This window comes from Bacillus rossius, chromosome 12 (genome assembly GCF_032445375.1).
Source record: "Bacillus rossius redtenbacheri isolate Brsri chromosome 12, Brsri_v3, whole genome shotgun sequence".
Taxonomy (NCBI): Eukaryota; Metazoa; Arthropoda; class Insecta; order Phasmatodea; family Bacillidae; genus Bacillus; species Bacillus rossius.
Window position 1 is genome coordinate 25408881 of NC_086339.1, and position 23642 is coordinate 25432522.

General features: G+C 42.0%; 1 protein-coding gene across 4 annotated transcripts in view; it reads left to right on the forward strand.

The window, feature by feature from the left end:
- Window positions 1-23642, forward strand: part of LOC134537741 (uncharacterized) — a 178442-nt gene that overhangs the window by 35196 nt on the left and 119604 nt on the right. The window contains exon 1 of one of the 4 annotated variants that reach the window (XM_063378506.1): window positions 21109-21837. The exons of 2 other annotated variants lie outside the window; for them this stretch is intronic. The gene's annotated coding sequence lies outside the window, so the exon portion shown is untranslated. Of the gene's footprint in view, window positions 1-21108; window positions 21838-23642 lie in introns of those variants that run through there. One more of the 4 variants, XM_063378505.1, reaches the window with a different exon arrangement.

Consider the following 23642-nt stretch of genomic DNA (forward strand, 5'->3'; position numbering starts at 1 on the left):
CTCTCATGTTCGTTGTGAGGTGCAACATTTACACTCTAGCCCACAACTGTGAAGCCTTAAGACATGCGTTAGTCTCATCTGCCGCTGTTCCTCGCTCGATGACCGGCAGTGTCTGCCGAAGTCCCCTGCAAGCAAGAATACCACTCCACCCATCAACATTCTGTTGCCGCGGATGTCTTGCAAGCTGCGATCAAGCGCCTCATTCGCACACTAGAAGGTGTCTCGACATGCCAAAAATTGTGATGAATTGTTCAAAATCAGATATATAGCAAAAAAAGAATGAAAATATCTAAGATTGCGGGGTCTTCATCCCCCCTTATTCCCAGTAGGCAACTGCTGCCGAGAAGGCAATGTGACGCAGTCCAAGATCCACGTGCCTAGCCAACTAAGGCAGTGGCTGCGAAAGTCTGCGAACCTCAGGAATCCTCGGGGGTTCGTCCCGCGGTTTCGACGACTCTCGGTTTTTACCGCCACCCTGGGTCGTCCTCCCTTGTCGACGGCGCACCTGTCGCCTGGCGCGGGCATCTGGGTCGGCCGCGGAAGAGAGCTCTGAGAAGCAGGCCAACACTTTCAGCCCCCCTCCGTCGGGAGAGGGCACCGTGGTAGTGGCGGTGGGGGGGGGGGGGGGGCGCACTGAATCCAGCCCACCGCCCATGCTCGCCCGCTGGAACGCATCGTCCGCCGAGCTTCGCCCGCGCCTTTGTTCTAGACCCTCCCCTGATCCAACCAGCTAGCTAAGATGCTGACTGACCTAACACACGAATGACGCGAGTGAAGTGAGAAGTAAGTGTGGCCGAGGAGACACAGAACATTTAAATTCAACAAATACTTGTAGAATTATCCGGATATAACTAGAGCAACGTGAATGATAAATAAAAAATATTTTAATTTAATAATAAAAGTGTATTCCACTTAAGTAGCTGTATTTAAAATGTTACTCTATTGTTACACTTCAATTTTCTATTAAATACATATCTCTATGGAGTAGGCTAATATTTGTGCTTCATGTTACGCTTGTCTCCAAAGTACACATATATCTTTGGCGTGCTAGTGTCATTGAGTGAGTGATGAGCGTAACTATATAAAGGATCCGTTTTGTGCAAGGAAATGGAGAAACTAAAATTTTTAATTTGTATATCATTAATGAATAGCGTATTTTATAAAGTTATTTTTAACTAGCTAGTCAAATAATATTAATATATACTGCATGTCAGCGATCATTATCAATTTAAAAAATTAGAATTATGTCTGCTCAAAGAAAACAAATTTTCTCGTTTTTTATTACCATTTTGACGAAACGTGGAACTGGGCGAACAAAACAGAGCGGGACGACTAGAGCCAATAGTAAATTTATTGAAAATTAAATTTTAAACATAGGACACTTTATATACTGAAAATAAAGGATCTACGAGGGTCTGCTACCAGGGCGTCCATCAGTAACTGGCCATGATAATCACTGTAACACACGGACCATGGCATAACTATACAAAGCAAGCAATAGAAAAAACAATAAATATTATGACCCTACAAACTTAAGGCTCACAGTAAACGGTCATATTTAAAAACCCATCATATATATCCACATAATGAAAAATTAATTTGGGCATTTACACTCAGCATATTCAATAAAACTCTAGGTTTACCAATCACAAAAAAAAATATGTACAAAAGTGCTTTGTATGTCCATTATGGCACAACTCAAACCACAGAGCCATCAACAAGCTGTAATATTAAGTGCCCTGAAAAAAACAATTATTAAAAGCATATTTTAAAAGCCATTATCAACTACAATGATTAGAGCACATAATAATAAGTAGGGGCAGGCAATTTTCGCGAATAAATCTGAACGCCTATTAGATTGCAACAAGGTATACCCGCACCAGAGTTTTCTTCCTTGTGATTGGCGGCCGTCTGCGAGAGAAGTCGTTTCTTTTTCTGACCGAGCCACTCAGGATGCGTTTGCTTCCGCACTGAATTACTGTGATTGGCGTTGTAACAATCGACAAGCGCCTGAAAGAAATTCACCCAATCACGAAACACAGGCGATGCTACAGTGTTTTAACTTATAACTAATCTCGGAATCTTTTCGCGAAATCTGCATGGCCCTAATAATAAGGGAAAGAGAACAGGAATGAGTAAACAGCAAGAGACTGCACCCGGCAACTGGTGCCTGCAATCAAAAACAACAACTCGCCTTATAATAAAGCTGTCAGAGAAGTCCTCCACTCCGGACTTTGCTGTCCGATGGCGGCCGACACGATGGCTCGTTCTAGCCGAAGTCCAGCGCGGGCAGCACAGCTAGCAGTCTTTGGGTCACCCGGAGTTCCGCCCCGAGGTAATCTTCCACTTCGGCGCTCCGATAAAAGCGAAAAAGACTTGACTAAACCCCGGCTTTGGACCTGGTTTTCGACAAGGAATTTTATCAAAACACAAGCCCAATCTTGTTAAAAATCCACTGAACAGTTTATACTACATGGTTTTCCCTTTGGCTTTGCGAACTTTGGCCTGCGGCGCCATGCTGCCACAGATGGCAACACCCTGGTTACACATTTCCGTTCCCTGCGACTTCCGTCGTATCTTTGAATATATATACTGTATAGAAGTCGCCAGCCCAGGTTAAAATTTCTAATACGGTTTTGAGGTAGTTGGTTAATTCACCGCCGCAATCGCCACCATCTCTAGGGCATCGACTTGTGGTGGTCCCTAGCGGACAAGTGTCGAACTCTTCAGACACCCCTTCCCCCTCCTGTTGAACGAACTTAAGCTGCAGGAATGATTGATGGGGGGTGCGGGGAATGACAGCGGGCGACAATGCTGCGCTCTAACGTGTAAATAACAACTAAGACGATACAGGGCGTTACGGCAGCGCACTGCAGCGGTGAAGTTCCCAAGCTGCTCATCATACGCTTCTGAAAAACGTAGAGTAAATCCTATCTACTCGCGACTTCTATACAGTATATATATTCAAAGGTCGTATTCACGAAATTACTCCTACCAAACAACGAATACCGAGAACTAAGATGTTCCACATCAGAAAACATATTGTGAAGTTATTTGAAAACTTTTGGCAAGTTCAGTTTTATAAATCTAATGTTTTGTAGTAGCGAAGGCGAAAAGAAAGTTTCCGTGTCCAGAACAATTCAGAAAGTGTAAAGCAAGTTTCTCATGAAAATTTCAGACATTTAAACATTTTTTTTGGCTTGCACAGTTTTGTCTTATTGTTGACAGAAAAATACACTGGCTTCTGTTGGTTACCCTCACAGCGGAAATATCTCGCTAGGGTCCTGTGGGATATGTAATTTTATATGCAGTTTACCTTTAAAGGCGTGACGATTTTCGTCCGCTTATTTTCTTTCCTAATACGAAAATCTGCAGAACGTTAGCTTTATTTATTTTTTATTTATACTAGGTTTAAACACTCCAGTTCTCAATTAGGTTATCGGCATTTCGGAGCTGCGGGTGCTTTTCAGCAACGATATATTTCCCTGTATTTGATGCCCTCGCTTCGATGCAGGACGCACGAACAGGGCGTTTCTTTTTAATCTGGAATCCTCATGTGGGGCAGCTCGTTTTCTTCCGCCTCGAGTCCTTGGTCAATCCACTTCTCTCCCCCCTTCTCCATGCTGGACTTCACATTAGTGAAAATAATCCTGAATGTTATTCGGTTACCCGACCAATGTGCGTCACTGGCCGCTTTATACGTGTACTTAAAGAACCACTTACCTGGCTCGTATCCTGTTCGTTGTCATAAGAACTTAAGTATTTCACTCACCTATTAAATAGTACATATTCTTGAAATAAAAAAAAATATTTGCAAGTAATATGCATCTCCACAAAAAAAAAACCCATGGAAAATGAAATTCTTAAGTGTATACGTATGTTTCTATGTACGTACGTATAGTTTGAGTCATATATCATGTCTCAAATGTGACAGTTCTCAAAAGTAGTACCAACGGTCTACATATCCTTCCGCCACTGTTGTTCTATTAACAGTGTTGTAAACAACTTCATGTGGTGGTGAGTGTTCGTAAACGGACATCATGTGTTGCTTTGCAAGTGACTTTTGAGAAATTTGTATTTCTCAGACAAATTTCATGACACATACGCATGTACATACGTGAGTACAGAAAAGTATTATATGGCTTAAGTTGGTTGTAGTGCTTACTTGAGGAAATGTAAAGCATAGTTAATACGATTCTCGTTGTTTAGCTCATGCGTATGGGCTAAATTTCACGTAGTCAAGGTGAATTATTAGTGCGATGATAAAAATTATAAAAATTTTGGAAATATTCATAAAATGGCATTTCAAACTTACATTTGTTGAAATGTTAGTGGAATGAGGATACCTGCGTTATTCGTTACCATGTAAGCCTCAATTTGTCTCTCAAAACACGCATACTTGTTAATACGATTTTTATAAGCGTCAGTAGTCAATGATTGAGTCTCACGCCCACTAAAAATGCAAATCCTTCTAGTATCTGAGAAACTTAAAACGTGCTGATGTATGTTTAGTATATCAAATAACTTTTTTTTTTTTGTGAGGATATACTCGCCCACACAGTGTGACGTTGTTAGTTAGTTTCATGCGAGCACGTAAAACGATAAGGAATGTTTTGTGATTGCTCGCCCATGTTATATTTTTTATTGATTTTTTTTCCTCGTTGCAAGCGAGGTCATCAGAGACGGAAACACAGTTTTAAACCTTACATGTATTTTTATAGGTATTTAAAATTCACAAATACAAATTTTCATTACAATATGTATGGGGTTAGGAATAAAATTAGATACTTAATCTGTACTAAAAATTAAATAACATTAATTTCATGATTTCACACACACAATACTAAAAAGGAAAAAATAAATAAATAAAATATTTTTTTTTTGAAATGGACTAAACACTATAAAATAATTTCTCCTAGCCCCGTAAATATTTGACACTCCATAGATACAGATTTATACCCCTGAAGATTGTCTTAAAACTTTGTGATTGTTGATTTCAAACACCTATGAATTAACTTGTAAGATTTAAACGAAAACGCACTTTGGCTCTAAATGGCGCGGTGTGAAAGGAGCTTTACCAGTGCGCCACTCACCCGCACTGTGGCTCTTGAGTGGCGCGGTGTGAATGGAGATTTACCGCCGCGCCGACTCTTTCCGCACCCGTGGTCGCAGTGAAGCCGTGTCCTTTTTTTTTTTTTTTTTTTTTTTACCTCAGTGATGCAATCTTTCCGCGCCTTTGAAAATGCCGGCGGAACCGAGCTTCATTTTGCTCGTTTGAACGTCCTCTTCCTTCTCACCATTTCTCAGACCTCGTCGTTGTCGTTGTGCAATGTTTCAATTTTTTTTTTTCTTAATTTTTCGTTTTGTCCTTTTAAATATTTTCCGTCGCCGAATTCTTCATTCGACGTTTTCCTGTTCTCCGGAAACTTGGACGGCGGAAACCATCTAGCATAGCCTGGTGTTCCGCCTCGGTTGGCTGCTGTCCGCTACCTCCCCCCGTTCTTTACCACTTTCCTTTCGTCTTGTCTTATCCATCTTACAGCGCGGCCAATAAATGCTTGGAACTCGACTACAGCTCGCAAAGGAGCAATAACGTCGCACGCTTCCAACTGTCTCCGTCAAAAGAGCTTTGGCGGCGGTGGAGTCGCTTGGGGTTGGGATTGATTCCCACTGCTGAAAATGTATTAGCTCTCCTGGTTTAAATGATGAATGGCCAGTGTCGAATTGAAGAATGGTCAGGAAGAAATGAAGAAGAGCCAAGAAGAGATTAAGAGTTTCAGAAAGATATGGAGAGTAACCAAGGATGAACAGTAGCAAAAAATAGATGAAGAGGGGTCAAGAACATATATGGAGAGGAACCAAAGAGAGATGAACAGTAGCAAAGAATATATGAAGAGGGGTCAAATAGATATGAAGAGGAACCAAGAAGAGTTGAAGAGGGTTTAGGAAGAAACGCGAGTGAAACAGTGGCTACTCAAGAAGGAACGAAGAATAAAAATGTAATAAACCAAGTGATAAGCTGGAAGGGAAACTGCAGAGTTTGAAGCAGCATATGACTCATTTGGGGAAAGAAAAAAAAAACAGCTGAACAACGTACAGGTCGACTGGAGTATCATCTAGCGGAACACAACACTATATCGGGTAAGAATTGAACTGATTATGGCAGCAACGCACTCTATAAGTACACAGTGCGTGTACTACGTGATACCAGCGTTCCTTGTATCGAATACTGAAAAAAAATATATATATGTATGGCGGCTGCGCTCTCTAGCAGCTGATGTGTGTTAAATAGCACTCCTGGTAGCGAGCATTGACAATAAAGATGGCGTCAATGTCCTTTAGCAGTTGATTAAATTATTCCTTAAAATTAAAAAAAAATACACAAGTCCGAATGTGTGTTACTTTTTTACATACCTTAATTAATTCAAAGGCCGTGTGGTCAATAGGCTTCTTTTTTTTTCCAACCCAGAGGTATGAGCTGTCATGATTGAAATCACAGCACTTCAAATGTATTTAAAAAAATTACATATTCTGTCGATAAGGACCACAACAACGTTAGCAGTTAATGTAATATCGACCTCATGTGCACGGGCCAGAGAGAACAAACAGCAGTGTTGGGGAGGCGGCACCCACCCAGGCCGCTCGTGCCGCTGGGCGCCTCCGGGCCAAGTTCACGGCCGGACTTTCCCCGCGGAGCGCCCCCTCGCGGCCATCAGGTGGATGTGGGGCGAGAGCTGCCCGCCTCTCTCTCCGGCGGACACGCCCTTCCCCGGCTGGCCGCTCGCCGCGCCACGTGTTTGGTGCCGCGACAACCGCGACAACCGCTGTGAACACGCGGGTGTTCGGGTGTTCAGCCGAGCCTCTAACCAACCAATCTATATGTGTATATATATATATATATATATATATATATATATATATATATATATATATATATATATACACACACACATACAGGGGCGCAACAACAAGGGGGGGGGGCGGCAAGGGTATTTTGCCCCCCCTCCCTTCTGAAACCTTGAAGTGGTGGCAAACGGGGGCAAAGAAAGTGCTGTGTAATCAATTTTTAGATAATAAAACTGCTTAAATAGCACCATTTTCCACCTTGAAATATAAATTTTCCCGGGGGGAGGACCCCCGGACCCCCCGCTTCAATAAGGGGGATCGATGATTCTTTATAAAAAGGCATATTGCCCCCACCCCCCCTTTTTTTTTTCAAATTTATTTGTTGCGCCCAAGTACACACACACACACACAACATGTCAAGGGGCCCGCCTCGTCAGGGGTGTATGTGTGTTAGTGAGGAGGGATGATAAGCGCGACGCTCGCTGGTGCTTCCAGCGCTGTATAGCCTCTAAGCGCAAGTCTCTGAACTGGCGCGCGGTCTTCTCGTCATCACAGGACAACTGTGAAATTTGAGCGGTGACCGTAACGTTATATGGCGGGAGAAATTACGTTAAAGGGGTAATGCAGGTCCATTGAGTGCTTTCAAGAATCTGTGCTGGTTGTTTTGCGCCTAAAGATTGCTCCGAAAACACGCGTTTTAACCATTTCAACTCTTCTAAAAATACAGATTAAAAACTTAATATGATATCAAAAGTACATTTTTGGCCCGCAGCTAACTCTCAGGTGCTTGTCGTAAGCAGACCCCCACTCGGATATCTTGAGTAGATTTGAAATCGCGTTGTTTTTCCTGAAGTTCTGCGCACCGTGTGTGTGCCCGGGTAGGTGCGGAGCCCTTAACAGGTCTTTCAGTACTCGCCAGACGCGTGTAACATCTCACCTCGGTAACGAGCAAAATTCACGTGTTGTTCTCGTGTTGCAAATACACACTTCATACGAAACTCGAACACGAAATTTAACGTAGAATTTCTTAGAAATGATGCCCGAGCGTGATAAACATACATACCTACGCAGATTGTGTTTCGATCTAAATTTTCTGGACGCCAATCATATGTAGTTTCCATACCCGCCACTAGAATTGTGGGTGCAGAGGTCCTCGATTCGGTCCAAACCTCTCGTGCGTTGGACTATGCTGTCGCGGCGGTCCTGATTTCGGTTCACTGTGGTTTCCCGAGATCGGAGGAACATTTTTTTAAGGCCATATGCAATAACCGAGGCCTTCACCAATGTAACTGATTCGTGCGAACCACTTCTCGGCTTCTGGGTATGAGGCTACGTCTGTACAATCTTCGGTTTTGCCTTACGTTTCGGCGTTAACTACTGCAGCCATCTTCCAAGGGCGGTTGTAAACTATGGACGGCTGCAGATGGCTGCAACAATGGCTCGCCGAAACTTCTGTCATAACCATTGATTATACAGACGTGGCCTGCATAAAACAAGAAGGGAGATATAGAAGTGCAACTCTTACAGTGGAAACTGAGACCATGTTTTGCGCGACATGTGATGCTATCTGTTGGGTGGGCTCATAACTACTAGCAAAAAAAAAAAAAAGGGCGGGAGGGTCAACGATATCTTTTGAATGCAACTACTTAATGACTAATTGCTCAGTAGAAGACTCTAGGTGCGTCCCAGGCCGAAGCCTTTACGCCTGATCATGCTGTGGCTACCGGCTACCAAAATAAAGTGAATTAATTTTCACTGGCTTGCTTGCTGATAGTAAATATCCGATGCATTACTTCTCACAATCAATGTGGCTATGTTAGTAATATATTATAAAGCTACTATCGAGCGGTTGGGCTTAAGACCTACTTCAAAAACTAGGTCTCAGTCTCGGCAATTAGAGTTTCTCCCCTGTGGTGGCCACAACCCAGAAGCCAAAAGTTAGTTACTTTGGGCACGAAAGCCTACATTCTGATTTGTATCGTTATGTGCTTCAAAGACTCCTGAAGTTTATCCAACTTTTTTTTTCTGTTTATAAATCCATTTTGTTTTTAAATACAATGCCATAGCAGATACAAAAAAAAACTATTCCTCTTGAGAATTTTTGTCACACTACCAAATTAACCGTGTAATTTTTTTAAGCGCACGCTAGCGTTTTTTTTTAAATGTGTAACATTACAACTCTTGGTATACGGCAGTTGGTAGGAGTAAGTTCGTGAATGGAACGGATGTCGCATGGAACGGAAATGTGTAACCACGGTGCTGCCATCTGTGGCGGATGGCGCGAAACAAAGTTCACAAAGCCAAATTGAAACCTTATAGTATTTAACTGTTTAAGGAATTTTAATAACATAGGTAGTATTTCAATAAAATTCCTTGTCGAAAATCAAATTTAAAGCCGGGGATTGGTTGTTTTTTTTTTTTCCAAGCTTTTTTTCGCTCTTATCGAAGCAGTTTTCATTATATAGTTTAAAATTTCGCTCTGCAAATCGAATGGTTCGATAGTCGACGTAGCTTCAGATTCGCTTCCAGAAACGTAGTTGAAAACAGAAATTTGCGTATGTTAATCACGCTCGGCATTAAGTTTTTTAAAAGACCTTAAATTTCGTGTCCCGAGTTTTCGCGTCATCAAGTGTGTTTGCAAGATGAGAACACGTGGATTTGTTCGTTACCGGGGTCAGATCGTTCGCACATCGCGTGTCGTTTCTGTTCTCTTGTAGACAGGGCCGGTGCAAGGTAAATTGGCGCCCTAGGCGATAAACCTAAGTGCCCCCCCCCCCTCCCCCCCCGGCCGGACACACCAAAAAATTTTTCCTTGCCTCAAAATACATCACGTAAGCCTAAGAATTTGTCAACAATCAAATGTAAACAGACTTGTGTTTTTTTCTTTTTACTTATTGCAAATCATAAACAGGTCACCGTGGACTTTAAATAATTACTTATATCAATATAATGTTACAAAAAACCATTTTCATCTAGTTTCAATAATCGTTAAACGTATTATATGAGCTGTTATGTGTCGTGCTGCGCCGCCCCCCAGCTACTTGTGCGCCCTGGGCGGTTGCCTAGTTCGCCTGTGTGGCCGCGCCGGCCCTGCTTGTAGATATGGAAGCATCTCGCCGCCCGCTGGCGCAGAGCATAGCAGCCTCCGGAGTAGCGGCCGGGGGACTGCGCCGCTGCTACTCGCCGGCCGAAAAACGGCGGACTCCTTTAATCCCGTGTTCGCCGCGTCGACGTGATCCACGTACGAACTAGCCGTCTCGCCGGACTCCCGCCTGGTCCGGGCTGCTTTTAAAGTGTACCGCTCGCGTCTTCTTCTTCTTCTTCTTCTTCTTCTTCTTCTTCTTCTTCTTCTTCGAAAAAGACGGAAATTGCCTTTCTCCGGATTTACATAACTCGTTCCCCCGCCACCAGAAACAAAAAGTTAAAAAAAAATAATTAATAAACACGGGCCATTCATCGGTTTTAAGAACGCCTTAAAAAAACACACACACAACAAATCTGTGCATTCTGATGCAAAGATATCTTCCCTTGAGCGTAGTTTGATCGAAAATTTATTAATGTTTTTTTTTTTTTGCTGGTAGTTTCACCCATAAATACAGTCTAGCTATCTAGGCTAGTGGTTTTTTTTTTTTCAAAACAACCCAGATTATTTTTTTTTTTTTTTAGGTCGAACATTGGAATTTTATTTTCATACGGCGATTCTTGTGTCCGAGTTTCAATATTGTATGATTAAAAAAAATTGAGGATGTACATTTTAATTTACGTACTAAGCTTTCCCCCTTCTCCTCTTCAATCATTGTCCTCCATACGCTTTCAGGTGTTTCAACTGGTTTTAGAATGTATCTCATTTAATATACGTTTCAGCATCAGAATGTCTGAGGAAAAATTTCAGCTATGATAATTTAGATATATTTTATTCACTGAACATGTAATTTCCTGTTGTTTCTTGATGAGGTCACTGTGAAATCTTCTGCTTAAAAACATCTGGAATATTCTGCGTACTTCTATGTGTTACTGGCCAAGAGCGTAAGCAGAATATCATTTGGAAAGGGGGGAGGACGGAATAGAACTACTTTGTCCGCTGTTTGCTATCAAAGTCTATCTCCCATCACTGGCGAGTAGGATACATGTATGTTAACGCAAATACTTTAATTCACGTGTTAAATTTCCTTTCGTCAAAAGTTGTTTGAAACTAATAAAATAACAGTATTTAAGACCATAAAATTGTAAATATTCCAAGTCTTGTCTCTGAATATTTTAGGCTCCTTAACACTGGGCCATTGCGTAAGAGCCACTCCGCCACATTCCCAATTTCCGAGTACAAATTTAGATTTGGAGTAAGCAAACGCATTGATTACATCAAAATAAGTGCCATAAAAACAAAAAAGATTTTGGATTTATCCGATTCATTTTTGAGCAATAAAACAACCATTTCTAACCAACACTTTTTTTTTTTTACACTGTCTGAGTATTTCTTTGCAGGAAATGTCTCAGATTGCGATTCCCTCGTGCACTTCTGAAATAAACGTTTCCGTGTGTGGAAACTAGTCTCCGCCGTCTCTCGAAGAAGCAGCTGTATCGCAGGAAGTGGCTCGATTAAAAACGCGCCAGTGAGTACGGGACCCCCGGCCTTTGCTGGCGTGAGTGCGCCACTCGGTGAAGATAGTTCTTATTGGTTCCATGTCACCACGGCGTGGCGCGTTTCTATTGGCGCGCTCGCAGTAGCCCAGTGTGACGTGAGTCCTAATGTCATGTTTCGCAACTGCATTCTTTCTTTGTGTGATAGTCCCTCTGGATCCGTCCCAGCGTGAACGGTACTAAAATCGATCTTTCAGAATGCATCTGTGTGCAGGGACGTCGGAACAGGGGGGGGGGGGGGGGGCAGCAGGGGCGAGTCGCCCCCGTGCTGTTATGCATGGGGGGGGGGGGGGTGAGAGTAGCATTTCGCCCCCCTCCTTTTCCCAGAAAAAATATTTGGTCCTAGTAGTATTTTTCTCAACAAGTAGTTACAAACGTTGCATTGGTGATCACATTGATTAGAAAATCAAATTTATGATTGTCAGTATACTGTAAAATGATTGCAAATTCCTAGATGGTATTTTATTTAAATTGTACTACATCTACTGTCAGATTAGTATTTAATATATACTACGTCATCAAATTCTTGGAATGGTATATTTAATATTTTGGTTCGGAAACTCATTAAATAGCACAATTTTTCATCTAAAATTCCAAATTTTCCGGGGGGCCACTCTAGGACTGAGGTAAGTGTGATACATATTTTCGCCCCCCCCCCCCCCCCACACTCATGAAAACGTTCCGACGTCCCTGTCTGTGTGCCAAGAACTTCGATGACGCACGTGTGATTATGTACTTCTTTGCGAAGTGATCCTACGGTATGGATTCTAGCAGCGTTGTCTCGTGATCCCAGATGTATCTAAATCTTTATGGGCTTCCGGATTAAAGCGGTATTAATTATTATCTTCGCCCCGCCAGCAACTTATTGTTAGCCTTTTTTCTGGATCTAAATTGGAGTTGGCTGTCGCTACACGGTGCGATATCGGAGAAGCCGCTCCGTGTGGACACACTAACCAACTTGTTATCGAAGCGTTAAGGCTGGCTTGCACAGGCGTGCAAAGTTTACGCTAGGAATCTACTTACCTGACTCTGCAAGTGGCCCTGAGTTGCGCACTAGACAGTTTTTTGCAGAATTTGCATGATTACAGGAAGTTAACCGTGAAGAAATTATCAAGTCAATTTACGTGAACAGTTTTTTTTTTATAGTCGCTTAATACCCCGCGATTTGTGTGGATGATCGGATCTTTTTTGTAGGAAGTGGAGGGGAAAAGAGAGGTTGTTCACCACGCACTGTAAAACCAAACCTAAACACTCGCACCTATAGAGGGGTTTTACAACGCAGTTATTCACAGGAGGACTCCAGACTACGAAGTCCCAAGATCGCAGTGTGTTCCGAGCCAAACGAATGGGTGTTCCTGAATAGTTAAGTGCTGCCAGTGCTTGAGAACACTTACCTCGCGATTTAAGAGTGACGTGTTCACAGGCGTAGCCGGGATTTGTGGAAGAGGTGGGCTGAAGGAAGCTATAAGAATATGTTTTTTGATAGGCCTTTTTCACCGGGGTCTTGAAGAAATGGTAAAAGGGAGGGGGTGGTGGTTAGAAAGGTTATTATGGAATATCCCCCACACTGAGAGAAAGGATTGTTTGCCTCAACAAAATATTTGTTCGTATATGGCGAAATAGAAATAATTTGTTAATTCAAACAAATATTTTTTAGTAGGAAAGATTCTGTTGACCCAACAAAATGTTTTTTTTTTCAACTTAAGTGTATATTTGGTTAGGTGTAACACATCCATTTTGTTACATACCAAGTTTGGTTAAGCTAATAAAATGTTTTGATACAAGTAAATATTTCTTTCGCCATATATAAACAAATATTTGTTTGATTCAAACAAACCTTTTTCTCTGTGCAGATAAGCCATGAAGGAGGGGAGCGCTTCTCCGGAATTTTTTTTTAAAAAATACGACCGACCCGCCGCCGACTTCGCAGTAGCTTAGCGAGGTGTACTCGTGGAGTTGAGGCGGGAAGGCAAGGCCGCACGTGTGGGACCGCCTCTGGGCCCGGAGGAGGGACTCGGACCTGATTGGGCGGCGGGCTGAGTGGACCTCTTCACCGTGCCCGCGGCCGGGCGGGACTTTCTAACGCCGCAACTCCTCCCTCCTCTCTCCCCTGGGTTCGGAGGGCAGACGCCCCTGTGGCGCGCGCCTTGACGTCACACTGCCGACTCTACCTCCAGGTGAGCCAACCGCTCACCGACAACACGTGCGGGAAAAAAAAACACTCATCCTGAAGTAGCTTGGATTCTGGGTTGTAGCCGTGTCCTTGGCTGAATAATTCACCGACGTTTCGGTCGACATTGCAGTCGCCATCATCAGGGAGCAGTTACCTACTGCTCCCTGATGATGGCGACTGCAATGTCGACCGAAACGTCGGTGAATTATTCAACCAGGACACGGCTACAACCCAGAAGCCAAGCTACTTCAAACAATGGACGTGAAATCCTGCGAACATTATTAAACACTCATCCTATTCCCCAACTAGTCTCTTCGCAATTGGAGGGAATCTGTGCAGCTTCTGATACATCGACGCGGTTTAATGTCGAACTGTACCGTGGTGGCTCAATAATTTCTTGAAAGGGGTATGATTATGGAGCGCGCGCGCGCGCGCGCGTGTGTGTGTGTGTGTGAGTGAGTTGGGGGGGGGGGGGGGGGTTCAATAAACTAACGCATTGATCATTTCTCCACCTCAGCCTCTAAGTTCAATCCCTAGTTCTCTGAAAACGAAGTTCACAACATTACAAATACGAACAGGTTTCTGAATAAAATTCACAAGTTTCTTCACTATCTCCTGGCTTATTATGAAGTTGTTATTTTTAAAAATAAATATTTTATAGTGATGCTGGTACTCTTGTATTGTTACAAAGAAACTTTTAGGCGGACATATTTCCCAAAGAATTAGTATCGAGTGAAACGAACGTGGCCGTTATGATCCGCAGAAAGCACTATTTATTCCCGCGATTGTCCACGGATCATCAGGAGTCGGCGCAACAATGGCCGCCGCGGGCTCTGCTGGTTCTCGCTGCCGCCGCGGGGCAGCGGGCCCGGCGGAGCGCGGAGGCTGCGTGCAGAGGGGTGGCCACGACTGCGCGAGTACGTGGAAGCCGTTCTTCTTTTCAGCCCCTGGTCTCCGCCGTGTTGTCAGCAATAATACTGTAATGCTAACGCCGAATCCAACCGCAGATATAAAAGTTTTAAAGTAGCGAATTACGATTTAGAGAAAATATTTAAAAGTAAAAAAAAATTGGTTGTCTGTAATGTCGGTTTACGGACGATAGTTTAACGTGACAACGTCATAACAAAACATCGATGAAATGATTGCATACTTTTATGAATAAAATTGAATCATTTTTATTGAATCATCACTATTTGGTATGGATACAAAGGAGTGAAATGAAATCTACTATTGAATTGATAAATTTGCTTTTATTTGCACTAATTAATTCAAATATGTTTATTAATTTAACGAAGAGATTATTTTAACTATAACTTTTATACATGTCTGCTATTTAACTTCTTCCAATCTGCTTTATTCTGTCAAGGATAGGGCGATGATTGAAAAAATAGGAAACGAATGGGCGTGTTTCAAGTTTAATGTGCCTCGAAAAAGTCAAATCGATGGTTGTTCCGACCGAGTGGAAGAGAGATAGATGCGGCGCAAGCGTACAATGAGCGCAACGGGACAATGAGCGTAACGGGACAGTCATCTTTTTTCGTGCATGCAGCCGGCGTTCATCGATTTTTTTAGACGTTGTCACGTCAAAAATGTCTGGTTTCAAAACTTTTTAAAAAAAAAAAACCCGCGCCAACGAGTAAGATTTGTTGCATGCGTTACAGAATTTACACTCTACCGGCTGTAAAAAAAGTTTCACTTCAAATAATAATAATAATAATAGTTATCGTCCGCGATGTCCGCTCGAGTGACTCGTCTGGTAGCGCGTCCTGTGCGCACGGCAGAGCCCGGGCGGACGAGATCATTGGACCGCCGCGGCAGGAAACACTTCCAGTTCTATCATTTCATTTTTACATCCAGCTCTCTCTCCCTCTCTCTCTCTCTCTCTCTCTCTCTCGCTGTTCCCCGCAACTGGCTCGCCCCCGGGCGACTCAACCAGTCGTCTATTTTGTGTCCCTCCCTCCCTTCCCCCCCTCATCTTCACGACTGTGATCCGCGCCGTTGCGAGTTCGGGCAAATAACCTTTGGAGGCAACGAACGCTCCTTTGTGATCGCGCGAAAGGTATCGCAACATCGTCTCTCTCTCTCTCTCTCTCTCTCTCTCTCTCTCTCTCTCAATCGACTCTCGATAAACAACGTAGTTTTTTTTTTAACCTTTGTCGGTTGGGGGGGGGGGGGGGGGGGGGCGGTTGTTTGTCCCTCATGCGTCGCGCGTTTACTGCAGGTGGACCAAGGGTTAATTTGCCCGTCGCATTACTTAAAGTTTTAAATTTATTCGTTCTTTTAATTTATTTGGATTTTAATTTTCCAAGTACTGGACTTTACAAATGATGGTTCAAATCATTACCCTAGCTGTTGGTTTTGTCGCATCTGTAACCGTTAACTTCATCACAGCCAGGTGGGGTATGTCGAGGCGCGATGACTCTTCGTAACTTAACTAGAAGTGCAACGCTCACGATGAGAAAAGGGGGGGGGGGGATATGAATAAACTAGAGAGTCAGACAACTTTACTCTCGTCGCCATGTGCGTTACTGTTCTGAACTTCAGTTTTGTGCTTTTATTGCTTTGGTTGTATCGTTCATGTGGATTATTTAAGGGTGAATTTTCACTTCTAACGCACGTTTGCGGTCACGCACAATTTTTTTCCCATTTATTATACGTTAGAGTAAATTTAAAAAAATCTTGACCACTTAGGACACAAAGTGGTGGATGTGCGCTCATGGCGGACATTGAACTCCAGGCACGGTTCACTTGCGTGACAGTAGAGTCTGTGAAATACGTAACACGTTAAGATGATTACGCAACTGTGCGTGTCGCAAATAGCGAAGTTGATCTTTACGTGTTGTATAGACGAGTTCGTTAGATACGGTAAAGTAGGACATAAGTAAGAGATGCTGGGAGAAGGAATCGGCCTGCGGCCTGCGGTTTAAGTGGTTTTTGGGAAACCATGAACGCCGGAATCAATATTGCAGGACCGGGGTCCGAAAACACCTTTACGCCGTGAGCTAGCTTTCCTCCATGTCCCGTTATTTCCCATACACAGAAAAAAAATATTTCCTATACTTTAAACAAAAGATAACATTGGAAACCAGTTGCCAAGAAATAGTTTTTAATATACAAGAGAGATTTTGTACCTTTGTACAGCACATGGCTATGGTTATTTTCGCACATATGAAGTTTTTTTTTCTCGTGATAATACTGATAATTTCTCACGAAAATTGGCGCATATTTTAATTGATGTTATTTTAAAACATAAGATTTTTTTTTAAAACCATGGAAAATATAACCGAATATTCAATTATTTGACTTTATTTTGTTATTGTTTTCCTTTTTTTTAATGTGCGCTGTTAATGCTGGAAAGCTATTCAGGGAACGGTTTGCAAATAACTTAACTATTGGAGGTACTGGGGCAACACAAAGCATTAATGACCGGGTAAATTCCGAACCCAGAATTTCTGCGAACACTGTCTTTTTTTTTTTGTGGTAGAGTTGATTTCAATTAAATGTACAAATTTACAAATATCTGTAATTTCACATGAAAATTTCTGTTCCATTTTCAAAAAAAAATAAAAAAAATTGCAGTGTATTTTCCTGCATTTCGTGGTACCTACCCGCGGGTACGAATCCAAAAGGAAGGCGCACTTCCCTTGCGATCGCGTCCATCGCGTCGCGAACGTCGCACCCGTCGCGCTGTTGTACTGTGATCTGTATTCGGCCGGTCACCGGTTATTTCTTCGGTAGTGCCACATCGGCCGATTGGAGCGAATGCTCTGAGCCGTGTCCGAATTCTTCTCTAGTTACATTCTCAGCTGCACGTGTCTCCGGAAGTGACGTCACGAGGGCTGTCCAAACTGGAACTGTTGTCTGCAGGTAGCTACTGCGCGAGTGAACAAATCAGTGAAGCCTACTTCTCGCGTACCTCCAGGTGAAAAAAAAAAAAGTTGCCATTATAAACTGTTTTAAATATGATCGAACATTTGAGGTGTTCAAATATTCGTTAAATAATCCTATTTATTTGTTTCATTTTTTAACGAGTTAACACATTTGATAAAAAAAAATATTAACATGCTTATTTCAACCGTTACATGCACATAAACCGATCGTAATTACGAAAAAAAAGGGCAGAAACTTGAGATTATTGCCATTAATTAATGTGTTTGTAATTGCGTGTAGAAATGTACTGATTTCAGCTACTTTTTTTTTTTGGCTGGAATTAAACTAAAAAAATAACGTTAACAACAGCCTGTTTAGTTTTTTGGTGTCACTTCTAGAGGCTTCACGTCCGAACTGCTTAAGCATACCTGGAGAGCATGTAAAGTATGCGGGATCATAAGTACACGGCTTTAGAATCGGTGCACTCCTACACTGTTAAATATATTCACCTGCAATTTGCGAAGAACGCTTGTTACAAATTATCCAGGGATCTTCGTAATTTTACGACTTTCTTCGTAAATTAACGTACACTGTAATCACTTAATTTTAACATAAATCCAAAAGAATGTACTTAGTATATTAACAAAACATTTAAAAAACTGTTTAAGTCTACAGTAAGATAACTGTTATTTTTTTCAGTGTGTGTGTTTACCTTCGTTTACAACAAAACATTTAACTTTGACGGCCATTGTCTGCATTTTCTTGGCTTCTGGGTGTAGGCCGTGTCAGGTAATTGTCATTGCGACGTTTCGGCAGTCATTGCAGCTGCCATCATCAGGTAGACTTAAGTCTGACTGACCTGCATCCTCTGCACCAGTCAGTCAGACTTAGTCTACCTGATGATGGCAGCTGCAATGACTGCCGAAACGTCGCAATGACAATTACCTGACATGACCTACACCCAGAAGCCAAGAAAAAATTTGACTTGGAAGTTGAAACACGGCGCAGTTTCTACGAAGATACAAATAATTCTTCGTTTATTTGAGTTAAATTCTTCGTTGGAAAGCCCGTAAATTTACTTGCGATCTATAACAGTGTACTTTGTACGATGCGTGAGAGAGTAACGTGATTTGACTTGTTGACGTCAGTGCGCGTATGCCACGAATTTAAACGCAGTTCATTACGAAGGAAACATTCCACGGACACCGTTTAACCGTCGCGTGAAGAAGCTCTTTGAAGTGTTCATCGGAAGTGAACTTAGTCCTATCTCGGTGGTTAATAGCCCTCTGTAACAACTCTTGGACCGTTAAGTCCATTACACTGGATTTGAAGCGTTTAAGTTGTACTACCTCTCCATTACGTTAGACTCTTTAACATCGTGACCACCGAAACTCATGAGGCGTAGCATACTTGCATAGCTTGTAAGCAAGCAGTGGACGCAAATAGGGTGGGGAATCCTTCTTTTCACAGACGAGAGAGTCAAACTCCCGATCGTGCATCTTCGGTTTTTTTGGTTCATTGTAAATAAATATGGCGGTGTTGATAAAATGATACTAATGGTCAATTAGGTTAGGTTAGCTACATTATAAATACTTTAAAACATCCTGAACGTTTGATTTCGTTAGGATAGCTACATAAAAAATACGGAAAAAAAGCATGAACTTCGGGGAATTTTATCTCCTTGTCATTTAAGATACTACAATTTGTAAATTTGTATAGTATTAGCCATTTTATTTAATAAGTAAGTTAGTAAAATAATTGTACGTAACTACATAGAAATTTAAAATTAATTTATTCGTGACCAGTTAAAAATGTTTGATGTGTATTGATAGCTTTCGGTATACGGCATTTGGTAGGAGTAAATTCGTAAATGGAACGGAAGTCGATTGGAACGAACGATAAAAAAAAATCATCAGATATATAATCCCTTCTATAACAAATTATTGAAATGTGTTGATACGGTGCTGCCATCTGTGGATGTCTCAGAAATCTCGAAAAGATGGTGGACCCACATTATTGATCCGCATATAATGCTTTCGTGAACATCGCATAATTCATACTGCTCATAGGTATTAAAAACTAATACTCGGGGTTCGAACCTGAGCTGTGTGTGTTGCCAATAATAACTCTTCAATCGTCGGAATCGGTGCTAAATGTAAACGAATAAGTTTAGGAAGTTTTGGTTTGAATCCTTGTGGAAACAGTTTCGGCTGTACTGCCTGTTCCGGCGTGCCTTTTGTTACGCCAGTGTATGCCTTTTAATTTGGCCACTCGTCGGTTGGTAGTTCGGTGTGTAGCTGTAGTTACGCTTCATTTTGCACGCAGTTAGTTTTGCGAGGTTATGGTTCGTCTGAAGTGCTGGTGAACTGGCGTGTTCCTGTTAAGACACTGTCGAATTTCGCAATAGAATTGGAGGGGTAGTATTGGACGGTAAATGCCTCCAATTTTCTCCATCAAATAAATTTTGACAGAGAACCTAAAACATGTTTTAAATCATATCACACTATCACATTTTATTTTTGGTCCAAGCTATCTCAAACTTTTCAATTTTAAGACCATTTTGAAATTAAATAGCGCATTACAAAATTAAATAACGTATAATAGTGCTGGATGGAATTTTTGAACTTGTTACGCTATTTGTGCATTTATAAATCTTTCAAACATTTATAAATTTTCTCACTATAATATTCGTTACATAATAAAAATAAATCTTCAGTGATCTTTTAAAGTCATAGAAATATAATTTCCTTCTCACACATAAAATTATTTCGCATTCGACATTCATTTTATCGTTATTTTAGTTATTTCACTTTCACAACCTCTTTAATTGCTCATGTGTTCTTCGCCATTTTAAAGATTCTTTGTGACGGAAACGGTTGTCGTTTCCGTTTTCGATAGGCACGAAATTGATTGGCTGATTGCATCCAACATCCAACATATTTTAGATCCTGACCTATTTTCAAAATATTTGATGAAAACTCAAGTCATCCAAATTGTCAAACAAACATGGCTGTGCTAGTGAAGTTTTCGGTGACCTCATGACCCTCCAACTTTGAAACAACATACTGAAAGGTGTTGGGAGCGAACATTTGACAGTGTGACTCGGCCGCTACTTGTTCCAAACTCAAACTGACCAAGGAAAAAAAGTGTTTGGGAAGGTGGGTGTGGGGCACTAGGAGGTCTAAAGATAAGGTGGAGGGGGGAGTATAGTGAGCGGAATCTGGTTTGTGAAGGGAGGGGGGGGGAAGGGAGACTTCACATCCGGATCGGAGTGGATGTGAATGGCGTGCCACGCGCGTCTGCTCACAGCCTGAAGGTGGAAAAGTCCCCTCTGCTTGTCGCATCGGACCGCGCGCACAAAAACAACGCGGTGACCTGTGGTAAAGGGGAAACCGTGTTGGAGCGGAGCGGGCTATTACACGAGAGAGAGAGAAAGAGAGAAAAAAAGGGGGGAGGGAACGTTGACGAGGGGAAGGTAGGGGGGGAGTTGACTCGTCTGTAACCGTCGCGCCGAAAAAGGCACACCTGCCCGGGTACCAACGACGGTACTTCAGTGGCTGCTGGGAGTTTTGCTGTCGCGCGAGTGAAACGTCGGAGGGAAAGAAAAATAGTGAAATATATATTCTTCTGAAAGAGGACAATAAATAAAAAACTGTTCCAAAAAATCTCTCGCCATTGAAGACCAGTGAGTGCAGTTCGCAGAACAGGAAGGCCGGACGAAAGGACGCCTTTTAATGCTACGTGTGAAGTAATTTTCGTTGGCTGATCGTGGTCCGGTGTAGTGCTCGACGCGGCGACGAAACGGAACAAGCCGAGGTTGTGGTGTTCGCGAGAAGGCAAAAACGCGCGCGCGCGTGCGTTCTCTTTCCCCGGCGCGGCTAGTTAGTTCGCCAGCTGTCCGCACGGCAGCGCTAGTGGCGCCGTCGCCACCGCCAACCCGGGTTCGAAGGCGAGCGCTAGCCTGCCGCCAGTCATGCAGCAAGCGCCGCTTCAGCGGTAGTTGCCAACGCTGTCGTCGTCAAGTGTTCTTCAGTGGGTGTCGCTGTCGTTTCGTTTCACGAATACAACAGTTCTAATTTTCAACCGGGTGCGATGTCCAAAAAACATCTTCGTGTTTGATGCGCCCACGGCGACATCGTTTCTTTTCTTTATGAACGCCAAACGTTGTGTGTTACATTTTGCAAAGTGGTTATTAATATTATTTTTTATAGTGTCAACGATCAGCATGAAGAAGTCTACTTACACGTAGAATTTGGAATACGGACACGTTGACTTAAAGGCATCTCTAAAGAAATTTTCTTCTAGGCGAGGTGAGTTGCGTTTTGGTTTCCTATACACAACTTTTTTTTTTTTCAAGGTATTGTTTTGTTATATAATTTTGTCTCGAGAATTGGTTCCAAAGCCGGGGTTCACTATTTTTTTCAAGTTTTTTTGTTGCTATTATTAGAGTCGTTTCATTATATAGTTAACATTTCTGTCTGCAGATTGAATGAGTGTAATGTCAACTTAGCTACTCCGGGAGCGAATTCTAGCGGCGGGTGCGGAAACAACGTGTGATTCGCGTCCAGAAATGTCGTGAAAACACAATTTGCATATATTTATGACGCTCGCATTATTTAAAAGAATTATATGTTCAATTTCGTGTCCTAGTTTTGTATTATAAGTATATTTTTGCAACATTAATAAAAACATGAATTTGCTCGTTACCGGGGTTAGATATTGCACTACTTTGGCGAGTACTATAAGACTCTCTCACATTTTAGGTAGATTCAAAAGGAATACCCCTAATTGTAGTCGTTACCATGGTGCGACTTTCGGAAAGTTTTTCTGTAGTTTTTCATTTCCTGGTCCATAGACCAGTTTAGCGGATCCCCAGGGGGAGAGGGGGGGGGGTTAAGGGCTCAAGGGTCATCCCCCCCTCCCCAGAAGCATCTGGGTCCACCCCTGACAAATCTCAAATTAAACTTTATATTATCCCACTTTCTTAATACTACACTACCTACAGTAGTATTTTCATCACTTATAATTACTAAATTCATATTAAGTAGGTATAGTATATTCTTAAATTTTTAATTTATATAAGAAGGTCCTAAGCTGGGTCAAGCCCCTTACGAACAAAATTCCTGGATCCGCCACTGCCATAGACCCCAAAACTATCGTTAACCCAAAAGTTTATATCACATTATTATGGATACGATTACTGCCGTAATGTTTCACGAATCACTTTCAAACTGATACATAAAATATAGCAGTGAAGAATCTCTGTCGAGTTCAATGGGCGAATCCCGACCAAAGAGGTAGAAATGGGGAAGGTTTTTTGAAAAACAAAACAAAAAAAAAAAAACCTCTCTGTAACTCCCGTAATATGACGAATATCACATCCTTTTGAACGTATCATAACTCGTAGAAGTAACATCAAAACTCTTTGCCCAAATAAATTTTTGATACGACCAACTGTAATTGCGAGGGGTGGAAAAAACGGGTTGGCGGACAAAAAATTCATAACTCCCTTAGTAGGCATACTATCGAATCCGACAAATAGTATGTAAAACCTATTTTTATCAAACTTTCATCTGAAACCAGGGGCGCAACAACAGGGGGGGCAAGGGTATTTTGCCCCCCCCTCTGAAACCTTGAAGTGGTGGCAAACGGGGGCAACGAAAGTGCTGTGTAATCAATTTTTAGATAATAAAACTGCTTAAATAGCACCACTTTCCACCTTTAAATACAAATTTTTCCGGGTAAAATTGCTGTAGAATAAATACAAAACATAAATTTCAGTTCCATGTACACTATTAAATCAGTTATGATTTATTGCAGTACCTTAAATTAACATCTACAACTTTCGTGTAAAGTAATTTTTATACGACCAACCATATCAAGGGGTGGAATAAACAGGGGTTGAATGACAAAAAAATTCATAACACCCTTTGTAGGCACACTATCCAATTCGTTCAAATTTTTGTAAACATTATCAATACTATCTAAAACTTTTGTCCGAATCAATTTTTGATAATACCAACCATTAGTGCAAGGGGTTGAAAAACTCTGGGGTTGAAATAAGAATTTAAAATAAAACTTCCCGACGATATATAGGCCTACTATTGTATCGATT